This window comes from Gossypium arboreum, chromosome 13 (genome assembly GCF_025698485.1).
Source record: "Gossypium arboreum isolate Shixiya-1 chromosome 13, ASM2569848v2, whole genome shotgun sequence".
NCBI classification, from domain to species: domain Eukaryota; kingdom Viridiplantae; phylum Streptophyta; class Magnoliopsida; order Malvales; family Malvaceae; genus Gossypium; species Gossypium arboreum.
The window spans coordinates 45,772,302-45,786,672 of record NC_069082.1 but is presented as its reverse complement, the minus strand read 5'-3'; positions in this window follow the sequence as shown (position 1 = coordinate 45,786,672).

The window sequence follows — 14,371 nt, the reverse complement described above, 5'->3', positions numbered from 1 at the left end:
AGAAAATGGTATATAAAAGTTAACATTTTTAAGCTCGGGATTTGTAATGCAGTTCATCAAGAAGTGTCAAAAGGCTCAAAATTGGTACTAAAGGTGAAGTATAAATAAGGCAGCTTTTTGGCTCTGGATGTGTTTCAAAAAATGCCTTAGGTCATTCCCAAATATTTCAACATGCACAAATTTAATCAACCAAACAAACACAAATTCAATCATTTATCATTCATACTAGCATGCTTGTTTCCTTGTATTTTCAATATCACTTGGTACAAATGATAGCTTAATACCTATTTATAGTGTAACATATAGAACTTTAATAGTCTAATAATAAAAAATTTAAAATCACTTATCATCATGCCAAATTTATTCTTAAACACAAGCAACCTATGTATAAATTTAATATCGTGATTGTTTTAACTACTACTGGTGGGTGCTTCCTCCTTTGATTGTGTAAAGTTCGAATATGTTTGTGTCTCCTTTGTGTTGGGTTCCTACATTGAAAATTTAAACATAATGCAACATACAAAAATCTACTTATTAATCCTACTCCTATAATGTATAAATTAAAATTATCTAAAAATTAATACAAGTCCTTTTTTTTAAAGTAAAAAAATCATTTAGTCTTCTTCTGAATCATCAAGGGGATGATAGCGTCCTTCTCCATAGAGGTTTTGCCCTTTCCCTTGACATATGTTTGGTGAGAGCTCCCACCTATTGGAGGCACCTGGTGAGTTCGGCTTCACATGGCAGGCTCTTTTGGTGTAAAAACTTGCAGCTAAAATGCCGCTTCGTGCTCATCCTCCATTCCAGGGTACTCTTGAGCAACACCTTCCTTCTCAAGATTAGCCTCGTCATCCTAATGAGTGGGAGTTGGCCTTAACATATCTGGGGGATAACATGGCGCGTGTAACCTATTCGTCCTTGCAAATTCTTGAAGTACCGGACCTGTTTCTTGCATCCACTAGATCATCCCATCCAGTTATGCTTCAATGGTTTCATTAGCTCCCTTTTTAACCTTTGTTGAATCTTTCTGTTTAACTAATGCCAGTATGTCCATTTTCTTCTTCCTCCTTTGATTCCATTCAATAATTTACTTCCACTGAAGTTTAACATATTGTGTATATAATGTATCTCTAATGATACTACTCATAGGTTTCATGAATTGCTTATTGTCGCTCATTGGCACTTCTGCTTGGCGGCATAGTGCCATTATAAGGTGGGGAAAATAGTCAAGCTTTTTGGTTCTGTACACACCGCTTCATTTCTCGAAAGATCCAGTGCCCTACACATATCTGTTTATGCTATAGAATACCATATAACAACATTGATTGAAATACATTAATGTTAGATACATTCAATGTGGGTGAAATTCTAATGCCAATAAATTGCATCCACATCTTAGCAATAGGAAACAAAATGGTCTAATTAAAGTTCATGGGAAGCTCAGTATTTGGTCTGTAATTCCAACTACCCCTGTCTTATGTTAGATATTTTATAACATCTTCCATGTCAATGATTTGAAATCTCCCTAGATCTATATTATCAATAAAATCTTTTTCATAAAATGGGATGTTATAAAATTCATAAATAGCATTAGGGGAGATTGGAACATCTTCCCCTCGCACTTCAACATCAGTGATTATGACATTATAGCCTCGCTTAATCATTTGGTCCTTAAGGGGCACATAGAATTCGTGAACCACAGGTATATTTTCATTATTCATGGGAGTAATGCAAAACTGCTCCTATGGATGATAACGGACCAAAGTCCAAATTTCTTTGCGATAGACCACCAAGGGTTCAAACCCTCGTTCATCAATTAGAGGTCACCCCTGCGACTCTAAAAAGTATTTTTCCATATTGGTATTATGGAATCAAACGGGTCAGAAACACATAGAGTTTCCAGAATAGGAGTTCTCCTGATTTTTCTAGGAGGCATATTATAATATTTCCAATATAGATATAAACAGAAATCAATAAAATAGTAAATTGTGAATGCTTCAACCTCAACTTTTTTTTGGACTTGTATGCAATTCTCTCTTGGTTTTATTGTTGACAATTCCTTCCAATGTATCTTCTTAGAATTTGGAATGAGGGAATAGAAGCTTAGGGTTTGAGGAGAAGAGGGGTTGTAGAAGTTATGGGTTTTGGAGAGGTTTTTAGAGGAGTAAATTTTTAGAATGGAGTTAGATTAAGTTAGAGGGATATTTTTATTTAAAAAAAGGGTGTTTTTAGTGTAACATCCCAAATTAAGGCCTAGTCCAAATAGTGGCTTTGAGACCACAAATATGATGTAAGAAATTCATTTTATTTTATTTTTTATGGTCTACTATTTCATGGGATGATTTCGTGAAAATTTCGTTCGAAAATTTCGATGTTTGGGCACTCAATTTGGTCAAAAGGACCAAATTGTAAAAAGTGCAAAAGTTGAGTTCTACATGTTAAAGGTGTCCAATTGTTATGATTTTTTAAATTGGAGGTCCTTAAATGGTAATTAGACCATTGGTTAATTATTGGACAAAAATAGACATGAAATGGGTGAAATAGAATATTTTTAAGTTAGGGGCATTTTGGTCTTTTGATAATTACAATAATAAAAAGGGAAAATAAGCCAAATTCATGCTGATATTCTTCATCTAGCCGCAAATACCATGGAAGCCATGGCTAGGGTTTGGTTCAAGATTCCAAGCTCATTTGTAAGTGATCCCGAGCCCCATTTTTAATGTTCTTTACGTTTTTGAAGTCTCGGTAACTTGATTTACCTATTTCTACCATTATTTTGAGCTAGGGTTTATGTTTAAAAATTTACCCACGAGTGACATGTTGGTATTTTGAGGTTTAATGGTCGGCTAATCATGTTTATGATTAGAGGAACGACTTTTACTAAGTGATTTTCGATGAAAACGTCCGAAAGGACCGTTTTGTAAAAGTTATAAAATTGGTCATAAAAAGGTGATTTAGTAGAAATTAGAGGCTACTATAGCTATGAAAATTATTCGACTAGGCTTAAAATGCAAGGAAATTGAATAAAAATCATTTCACGAGCCTAGGGGCAAAAGTGTAAATATGAAAAAGTTTAGGGAAAAAAATATAATTTTGCCATAATATGATTTTGGGTCACAATGAATAATGTGACTAATAATTAAGCTAAATGTGATATTTTAGATCAAGGAAAACGAGATTCGGGCTTAAGGTGCGAGATTATGACTAAAATGAAATAATTAGTCGTGCTCGGATTCGATGTAAGTTCATATGATAATAATAGTAATAATGCAATGACATACTTGAATTGCAATTATATTATTGTCTCTTAAATTGAATGATTTGTAGTACGAATGTATACAACGAGATTTCGACAAGTAAGTTGTGTGTAAGTAATTCAATAATACTGAGATCATTATGTGTTTAATGTTTGACATTGTATGATACATATATGTATGACCTAATGCAATTGGCTTGAGTTGATTCAATGAAAGTTTGGCGATAGCCTTGTATCTCGGAAGCCCTGGTGACTGAAGGAATACTTAGGACTTGGATATCATGACACTATGATTAATGATATTTGGGCCTGTGCAAGACCATGTTTGGGACATGGCATCAGCGATAATATATGTGCTAGTATAAGACCATGTCTAGGACATGGAATCGACACTGACATGATACCTTATATAAGACCATATCTGGGATATAACAACAATATGTGGATCCATGTAAGACCATGTATAGGACATGACTTTGGTATTCTAGCTGGTGTATGATAATCCTGAGCGTCCTTTAGTATTCCGAGTAGTTCAACGGGCAATTCAAGATTTTTGGGTTAAGAGGTGGAATGATATGATTAAGAATGTATGGTACAGGTATGTACACTAAGCTTATACTTATTGAAACATCAAAATGTCGAGGCCTTGGTGAGCTAAGATGTATAAATTATGATTAAACATTTTGTTGCAATACCATGCTAGCTTACATTGTGAAATTGAACATGGAATCATGTATGGTGAGTTCATGATTAGTTGAAAAGGAACTTATGGTAGTTATCATTATATTGCATTAAAATAGTTTTGGACAGTAGTCATTGTGGGACTTTGAAAAATCACCAAAAATAGTGAAAATCGAATTAGAGGTTGAATTAAATATAAAATTAAATCATATTGAGTTTAGTTTCATATAAAGGAAACATTGTAAGCAAAGGAATTCATATTATGAGATATGTGAATTTTTGTGAGATAGAGTCAGAATGAGTTTGGAGTCCCTTGTTCTGACTTATGAAAATCACTAGAAATTGTACAAATATAATTACGGGTTAGAATTCATATGAATAATCCCTTAATGAGTCTATTTTCAATAGAAATAGACAGGAACATTATCCTAATCCCGTACTAAGGGATAATTAAGTTTTAGTGAAGAGAGGTGAGAACTGTTAGACAGCGAAATAGGGGATACTTTAAAGAATAAACTGTACTTATTGGCTAAACAAAAAATTCTTAAAATTTGATGGTAAAAAGATAAGTGAGTCTAGTTTTATGGAAAATTAGCGGATCTTAATTTGAAGCTCCGTAGCTCCAGATATGAATAATTTGGTAACTATGACACGAGAAGACAACATGGCTAGAATATAAATATAAATGTAATTAGCATGTTGCTTATTATTTTCATATGGACTTACTAAGCGTAAAGATTACTCCCTCCTTTTCATTCCTTTAGTGTTGACAGGTTAGCTCGGGGTTGGAGATCGTTGAAGGTAGCGTCACACTATCAAGTCATCAACTTAGGGGAGCTAACATATATATGTTAAGCGTTTTAAAGTGAGTGGCATGTATAAAGACTTAGTTTTTATGATAGATGTTATTATGAATAGCCAAATGTATTGGCTTGTAATGATTTATTGTATATAGCCATGAGAGGTGGCTTATAATGACTATGGCTTGTAAGCCAAATTATCCATGCGGTGTGCTCCTACTTTGTGATGTTATGATGTTTGTCTGCTATGATGGGTAATGTATGGCACATGTACATGATGAATGCTTTAGGACCATTCGGCATGGTCATGGCTATGGAATAAACGCGTAAATTGGCATTAAGTTGTTGATGATTGAACATGGACATTTGAAGAATAAGTAGAGATTAATTATTGGGTAATATGTTATGGTTGGTTGTTAAAAACGTGCCTTAGTGAGGCATGTAAATCATTAATCAATGCTATAATATGTATCTTTAAAGTGGTTAATTTTGTGAAAGATTAAGGCAACAAAAAGGCTTGGAAAATAGCTTGAGAATTGGCCATATGGGTTGAGACACGGTCGTACGTCTCAGCCGTGTGGGGGACACGGCCTGGGGACATGGTCATGTACCCAAGGTGTGTGGAGTCTGTAGCATTCTCATGAGAATTTAATTTGTCACACAGCCTAGCACACGAGCGTCTGGCTTGTTGTTGGTTCGATTTGCTTGCTGACTTCATAGTCAGAGAGTTGCACGGCCTAAGGACACGAGCGTGTCCAGGGAACACTGGCGTGTTTCTGTGTCCACACGGGCGTGTGACCGAGTTTCATGGAAAATTTTTCCAAGTTTTTTCGAAACTTCTAAAGTGTCTGGTTTAGTCCCTAACTACTTTCAAAGTACGTTTAGGGCCTCGTAGGCCCGTTCAAGGGACATCATGCATATGTATGAATGTTTTTGCAAAGAATGAAATTTTATGGCTCGAATTTGCATGTTTGTTTACGGTTATGCCTGGTAATGCCTCGTACCCTGTTTCAGACTTGGATATGGGTAAGGGGTATTATATTTAGTGGTATCAGAGCTGTAGTTTAGTCAGTTCTCAGACTAACCTAGCGTGAATGAGAGTCTAGCTATACATGCCACCAATCAGTGATAGTGTGATGTCTCCCAACGCAAATGAGAACTATCTTGTTTAGACAGAGGTCCTCTCCAAACCGAGCTACACCGACCATTTTAAATGCGATGCTAAGGTATTTGGGTAAAGTACTGTCTTGATAAGCCTGAACTCAAAGAGTATGAGTGACAGTTTATGATATGTATGTGATGACAGGTGAGACGAATGTTATGTTGTGATGATTACCTATGCTTAATTGATGTTCACATGATGATGTACGCTTGGCTTATTTGACTAAGTGGATGTGGTAAATAGAAATTCATAAAAGTATGAATAAAGGGTTCTTAATAGCATGATATTAGCAAAATGTTACTGCCCTAATTGGACGTTGAATTTTGATGGATTGCATTGAATTCCTAAAAAGGGGTATAACAATGTAAAATGGGATTTAGCCCGGACAGGTAATCTTGAGTTGAATTCTCTTGAGTAATTGTGACAGAAAGGATTTAGCCTTGACAGGTAATCCTGAAATGAGCCTATCGAGCTTATGTTTCAACTAGGATTTAGCCTGGACTGGTAATCCTACTTGACTTGATTTAGCCTAGACTGGTAATCTAGATTAGACTCTATAGGGAATTCTTTATCATGTTAAGGATTTAGCCTGGACTGGGAATTCAACAAAGCCCTTAGAGTATATGGTATAGGTAGAATTTAGCCTGGACTGGTAATTCTGCTGTGTGAGATGTGACTCAAGAGAGCATACCTAAAGGGTACTACTGGACATGAATTGACGAATAATTAACGTATATACCCTGAGTATACTACCTGGGAATCCATCAAAATTACAATGTTCCAACGAGAGGCATCTTTGAAATGTAGAAAACGTGAAATGAGATAAAAGATTATGATATAATGAGCTTACCTATTTTTAATCGATAATTCCATGATGTATAAGATTGGATAGCATGAACGACTGCATGCGATAGGTAACTTATTGAAAATATTGATGGAATAAATGTCCATGTATGCTTGTTTGGGTAATTATAATAAGTAAACTCGTATAGCTTATGTAAATGTGCTAAATTGACTAAATTGAGTCATATGGTTGTGATGGTATGTATATGATGATATGCAAAAGAAAGGTTTAGACTGTGATATACTTGTCCATGTTTGTTTGGCCCTCATATGAAATCATGTACATGACATGCTTGATTGAATGATACGATAGTGATAATATGATTATAAGGATGAAAGTTGTAAGTATGTACATGTGTATGAGAGACGAATTAGGGATCTTATGACCCCACCTCCCTTACTAGAGTGGTGTTTTGTAAAGGATTTTATGAGATCTATTGAATAAGCTCACGAGTATGAGACTAAAGATTCCAGTGGTAGGATGTTTATAAATATGATTAGAAAATTGAGATGGGTTAACAAGTAAAGACATAATTAGGAAAGGTATTAGATTGATTTAAAGATTATTTGGTTTACGAATATCGTAATGAGAGAAGAAATTAACATTGGTAAACTAATTGATTCAGACATGATGTTAAAAGAATGTGGTAACCAAATTTTCTTTTGAACTTATTTTTTTCAGTGAAATAAACAATGTGAGATTAGTAATGACATAAATAGTTAAAGGAAGAATATTTGAAAGGTACGACATTGAGTGTAACAGTTATGGCTGAATAGGTTTTGACGGTCTCTCTTGAGATATTCTATATGTGTGATTGTTTTTGAGATTGTTCCTATGGCCATTACTCCTCGAATAAAATCCTTGTTCTTTGGGTATGTTTTCTAATCATGACGAATAGACGAAAGTATTGATAGTCCAATTGGTATATAATTTGTATTGCTCCGTTCCCTTTTGGCATTCTATTACGTTTCATCTATTAAGGTATCCTTGTTATCTTGAACTAATGCATTTGAAATGGACTCTGATTAGTATAATAAATGAGTTTTGAATAATTTGATGTTAAATTGTTCTATCGATTAGAAAGGGGACTTCTTGAAATGTAACACCCCGTACCCGAGTCCGTTACCGGAGTCGAACATAAGGTGCACACAAACTTAACTTAATTATTTTCACAGTCCATAAAAAAAAAATTTCCAGACAAGCTAGTTACTGCATCACTGTCGCCTTAAAAATCATATCTTGAGTTTCAAAGCTCGAAAATCAGTTTCTTAATTTTTCCCTGAAACTAGACTCATATTTCCATCTACATATTTTTTTCTAGAATTTTTGGTCGGGCCAATTAGTACAGTTTATTAGTTAAATTCTCCCCTAATACAGGGTTCGACTACACTGACCTTCACGCATTACGAATTGGATATCTCCCTATACAGGGCTTCAATACTGATGCCGTTTGTTTCTATAGAAACTAGACTCAAGGAGGAATCTATACATATATGGAATGACTACTAATTATCTCTGGTTAATTTACAATGAATTTCCAAAGTCGGAATAGGGAATCCAGAAATCGTTCTGGCCCTGTTTCACAAAAACCTAAATATCTCTTAACATACAACTCATATGACCGTTTCGTTTCTTCCATATGAAATTAGATTCATCAAGGTTCATTTACATAATTTATTCACTATTTAATTCCATTCATGCTATTTTTAGTGATTTTTCACATCCACACCACTGCTGCTGTCAGCATCTGTTTTCAGGTAAACTTTACCTATTTCGTGGTTTCCATGGACCAACTAGAGTTTTGTCATACATAGGTCCACCTATGATCATATTTAGCCATTCCAAGGGCTGATCATTGCCCAACACTTCCATTCCAGTCCATAGTCACATCATGAAACCATATATACATACATGAACACAAATGGTCTAATGCCATACTCCACTTCTACGAGCCATTTTCGCATGGCTGTACACACATACATCACAAAAAGTACTTGAAAAACAACAAAGGGTAGTCCTATACATGCCATTTCAAAGCTCAACCAAAATTGTACCAAAAGGGGGCTTTGATAGTGTGGGAGACTTCGACTTCCAAAAATCCCGAGTCCGATAGCTGACGAGCCAAAATCTATAAAACAGAGAACAAAGAAACGGAGTAAGCAATTTATGCTTAGTAAGTTTTGAGCAAGGGATTCCAGCACAACAAAAGCATAGCATTCATATAGCTAAACGGATAATTTCATATGCACACATTCTCAATATCATACTTACTTCACATTACCAACCCTTATGTTCATACACAAAAGATCAACTTAGCCAAAGGCGGTAGCTCGTTTATCAAGCGGCGAATACTTACTTGTAAGGGCTCAACTAATTCAAGCACATACGAACATACCTCATTGCTGGAATTTTTTGCAAGCGTATTAACTGAAATTTTACAGCAAGATTGCTCATTCCCGAATCACGTACCTTGAATTTAACCGAATATAACGACTCGCTCGATTGTCTTGGGACATAGCCGGTTATAGTGATTCGCACAATTGCCTTCGAATTAGCCGGATTTAGTAACTTCGCACGAATGCCTTGGGACTTAACCCGGTTTTGGTAACTCGCACGAATGCCTTCGGAATTGACCGGATTTAGTCACTTAGCACAAAAGCCTTGGGACTTAGCCCGGACACCATTGAATAAACATGCACATTTAACACTAAATCATGACACATTCGTATTTCATTTTCATTAGCAAAACTCAAATACAATACACTTATCACTCTTGCACATTTCGGTTCAATATCCACACACAAAGAGCATGATTTGATTTACTTGAGACATGATCTAATCGAATCATAATTTAAGCTCTATTACTCAAGAACTTACCTCGGATGTTGTCGAGCGATTTCGATGGCTATTTGACCACTTTTTCCTTCCCTTTATCGGTTTGGATCCCTTTGCTCTTGAGCTTAATTAAATAAATAAATCGATTTAATCATTTGAGCATCGAAAAGAGGAACACAAGGCACTTAGCCCACACTTATACATTAGACATTAAAGTCACATACATGTGAAATCATGCATCAAACTCAACACATTAGTTAGTACTCTCCTTAGCCGAATTTTCTAGGTCGAGATAAAGCCTTCAACATGCTTACTTATGGCCGAACAACACATCAACCTATGTACTCATTCATGTGGCCGATTATGCATGTTGATGTTGAGGCCAATTACATGTTTAATACCACACATGAACGGCGTACATTTTACTAACTAATGCATTACATATTGCAGTTCAATACACATCTATCATTTACTTCATAACCAAAACATCATCATAAGTAAATATATACCTTGAGATAGTATATATGTCATACCAATACATCATGTGCAAACATATATACATGTAGGTGCAAGGGCCGAATCTCAAGTTGATTATAACCAAATATAAACATATATCCAAAGCTCAAATCTTACCTACCATGCAATATGCATAAATTATGCTTATGGATATACCATGGCCGAATACACCACAACACCATACCGTTTCAATTTTGGTCATGGTTAAACAAAGAACTTAATGTCTCACTCAAAAATGCTAAAAGAAAATCCAAGAGTCCTCAACCCACCATCACATATATCATCAACAAGCTTCATATTTAGCATGCAATGGCATTAACACAAAATCCACCTTGGCCGAATATCATCCCCATGACATAGCAAGGATTTGAACCATGGGCTAATAAGAACATCAAGCTAGCAACTAAAACATGCATGAATCTCATGGCACAACCTCAAACATACCTTAATCTAGACACAAGTATGGCCAAACCTCCTCCTAATCCTCTTCCAAACCAAGCATGAAGCAATAACCCTTCCTTCTTCCTTAGAATTTTCGGCTCCAAGAAATGAAAAAAAGATGAACAACAATTTTTTTCTTCTCTTTTCTTCAACTCACGGAAATGGGGGGTAACACACACATTCTTTCTTTTTTTTTTTTTTCTTTTCCATTTCTTTATTACCCATAACCATTAATTTATTTTTTTTCCTCCCATGATGCACCAACATAACATGTATATGACATGTTTTGCCCATAATCCTTGTCATGGCGGCCACTAGCTATTAGGGGGAATTTGACATGCAAGTCCTCCTTTTGATTACATGCACTATTAGGTCCTTATAGATTAGCCTATCACATTTCAAAAGTGTCACACAAGTCCTAATAATTGAATTCACATGCAATCGACTAAATCGAAGCTTGAAATTTTTACACATTCATAAATGCATATTCTAGACAATAAATATTACGTTCAAACATTTCGGTGACTCGGTTTAGCGGTCCCGAAACCACTTCCCGACTAGAGTCAATTTTGGGCTGTCACAACTCTCCCCCACTTAAGAAATTTTTGTCCCCGAAAATCTAACCGGTAAATAGGTTTGGGTAACGCTCTTTCATAGAGCTCTCGGGTTCCCAAGTAGCTTCTTCCATCCCGTGTTTGAGCCATAACACTTTTACTCACAGAACCCTTTTGTTTCGCAACTCCTTTACTTCACGAGCTAGGATACAAATCGGTTCTTCTTCATAACTCATATCGGCTTGAATTTCGACCTCTGATGGACTAATTATGTGCGATGGATCATATCTATAACGTCGAAGCATCGAAACATGAAAGACGTCGTGAATCTTTTCAAGTTCAGGACGCAAAATCAATCGATATGCAACTGGACCGACTCATTTGGATACTTCATATGGCCCGATGAACCTTGGACTCAATTTGCCTTTACAGCCAAATCTGAGTATCTTTTTCCAAGGCGAAACTTTAATAAACACTTTATCTCCCACTTGATACTCAATGTCTTTTCGTTTCAGATCCGCGTACGACTTCTGACGACCGAAGGCTATCTTGATTTTCACGGATTACTTTTACTTTACATTCAGCATCTTTAATCAAATCCACTCGAAAATTTTGCTTTCACCGAGCTCGGTCCAAAACAATGGCGTACGGCATTTACGCCCGTACAAAGCCTCGTAAGGTGCCATCTTAATACTTGATTGAAAACTATTGTTGTAAGCGAATTCAATGAAAGGTAAATATCGTTCCCATGAACCATTAAACTCAAGGACGCAACATCTCAACATATCCTGAAGTATCTGAATTACCCGCTCAGATTGACCATCGGTTTGTGGAAAAAAAACGGTGCTAAAATGCAGCTTGGTACCCAAAGCTTCTTGCAATCTCTTCCAAAATCGCGAGGTGAATCTCGGATCTCTATCCGACACAACAGAAATCGGTACCCCGTGTAATCTCACAATCTGAGAAACATACAATTCAGCTAGTTTATCCAATGAAAAATCCGTACGCACGGGGATAAAGTGAGCCGACTTAGTCAGTCTATCAACAACAACCCAAATGCATCCTTCTTACTTAATGATAATGGCAGTCCGGACACAAAGTCCATTGTGACTCGATCCCATTTCCACTCGGGTATCGTGATCGGCTGAAGTAACCCTGAAGGCACTTGATGTTCCGCTTTCACTTGTTGACATATTAAACATCTCGAAACAAAGTCGGAGATGTCTCGTTTCATACCATGCCACCAAAACCGACGTTTCAAATCATTTTACATCTTCGTACTCCCCGGGTGAATTGACATTCGGCTACAATGGGCTTCGTTCAGAATCATCGAAATGAGTTCCGAATTCCTTGGAACAAACAGACGACTTCTGAACCTCAAACAATCATCATCATCAATTTGAAACTCCGATTCCTTGTTCAGAACACACTCAGTCCGTTTTGCAACCAACTCATCGTCAACTTTCTGAGCTTCACGAATTTGATGAGTCAATAATGGTTTGGCCTTTAATTCGGCTATTAACACATTGTCGGGTAGAATAGACAAGTGTACATTCATCGCTCGTAAAGTAAACAGTGATTTTCGGCTTAAGGCGTCCGTAACCACATTAGCCTTTCCCGGGTGATAATCAATGACTAGCTCATAATCTTTCAACAACTCAAGCCAACGCCTTTGTCGTAGATTCAAGTCTCTTTGAGTCATCAAATATTTGAGACTTTTGTGATCCAAAATACATGGCACTTCTCACCAAATAAGTAATGTCGCCATATTTTCAAAGCGAATACGATGGCGACTAATTCGAGATCATGGGTCGGATAATTCTTCTCATGTGGCTTTAATTATCTCGACGCATAGGCCACAACTCGACCCTCTTGCATCAATCGCAACCTAACCCAAGTAGGAGGCGTCACTATAGATGACAAACTCTTTGCACGATTCGGGCTGCACTAAAATTGAGCTTTAGTCAAATAAGTTTTCAGTTGATCAAAACTTTTCGACATTTTTCCGTCCATTCGAACTTAACATCTTTTGAAGTAGCCGTCATGGGTGTGGCTATCATCGAGAATCCTTTTACAAACCGTCGGTAAGTAACCGACAAGTCCCAAAAACTCGAACCTCGATAATATTTCTCGGAGGCTTCCGGTTAAGTATGGCTGAAATTTTGCTCGGTCGACTCGAATACCCGATCGAGATACCACATGACCCAAGAAGCTAACCTCTCTTAACCGAACTCACACTTTCGAACTTAGCATATAAGCGCTTATCCCGTAAAATTTGCAACACTAATCTCGGTGTTCAGCATGTTCGGTCTCATCTCTTGAATAGACCAAGATGTCATCAATGAACACAACTACGAACCGGTCCAAATCTTGTCAAGATCCGATTCATCAAATCCATAAATACCGCAGGGGCATTAGTGAGCCCGAACGACATCACTAAGAACTCGTAGTGACCGTACCTCGTTCTGAAAGCAGTTTTGGGTACATTCGAATCTCGAATCCACAACTGATAATAACCCGATCTCAAATCTATCTTTGAAAGCACTGAGGCTCCCTTTAGTTGATCAAACAAATCATCAATACGCTGATAACGGATATTTATTCTTTATCGTCACTTTATTCGGTGACAATAGTCAATGCACAACCTCATGGTTCCGTCCTTCTTTTCACAAATAATCTTGGTGCACCCCAAGGTGAGAAACTTGGTCGAGTGAAACCTCTATCCGTCAATTCTTGCAACAAAGCTTTCAACTCTTTTAACTCGGTTGGTGCCATACGATCACGGAGCTATCGAAATCGGCGTAGTCCGGTACAAGCTCAATACCAAACTCTATCTCCGAGCAGTGGCAAACCCGGTAATTCTTGGGAAAAACATCCGGTATTCACAAACCACCAAGACCGATTCGGGTTTTATTTCTAACTCCTTATCATCAAGTACATATGCAAGGTATGCTTCGCACCCTTTCTTACATATTTACGGGCCAACATTGATGATATTACGGTGGCAACCCTTTAAGTCCGTAGACTCAACTCGAATCATCTCGTTATTTGCGCACCTCAAATAAATAGTCTTGCTTTTGCAATTCACAACCGCATCATGCACGGTCAACCAATCCAACCCAAGAATAACATCAAATTCATCGAGCGGCAAAAGCATCAAGTCTGCGGAAAAGCAGAACCTCGAATTACTAGGGACATTTCTTACACACTTTGTCGACCAAAGACGTAACGACCCAAGGATTTGACACCGAATTACGAACTCATGAGACTCAATAGGTAAAG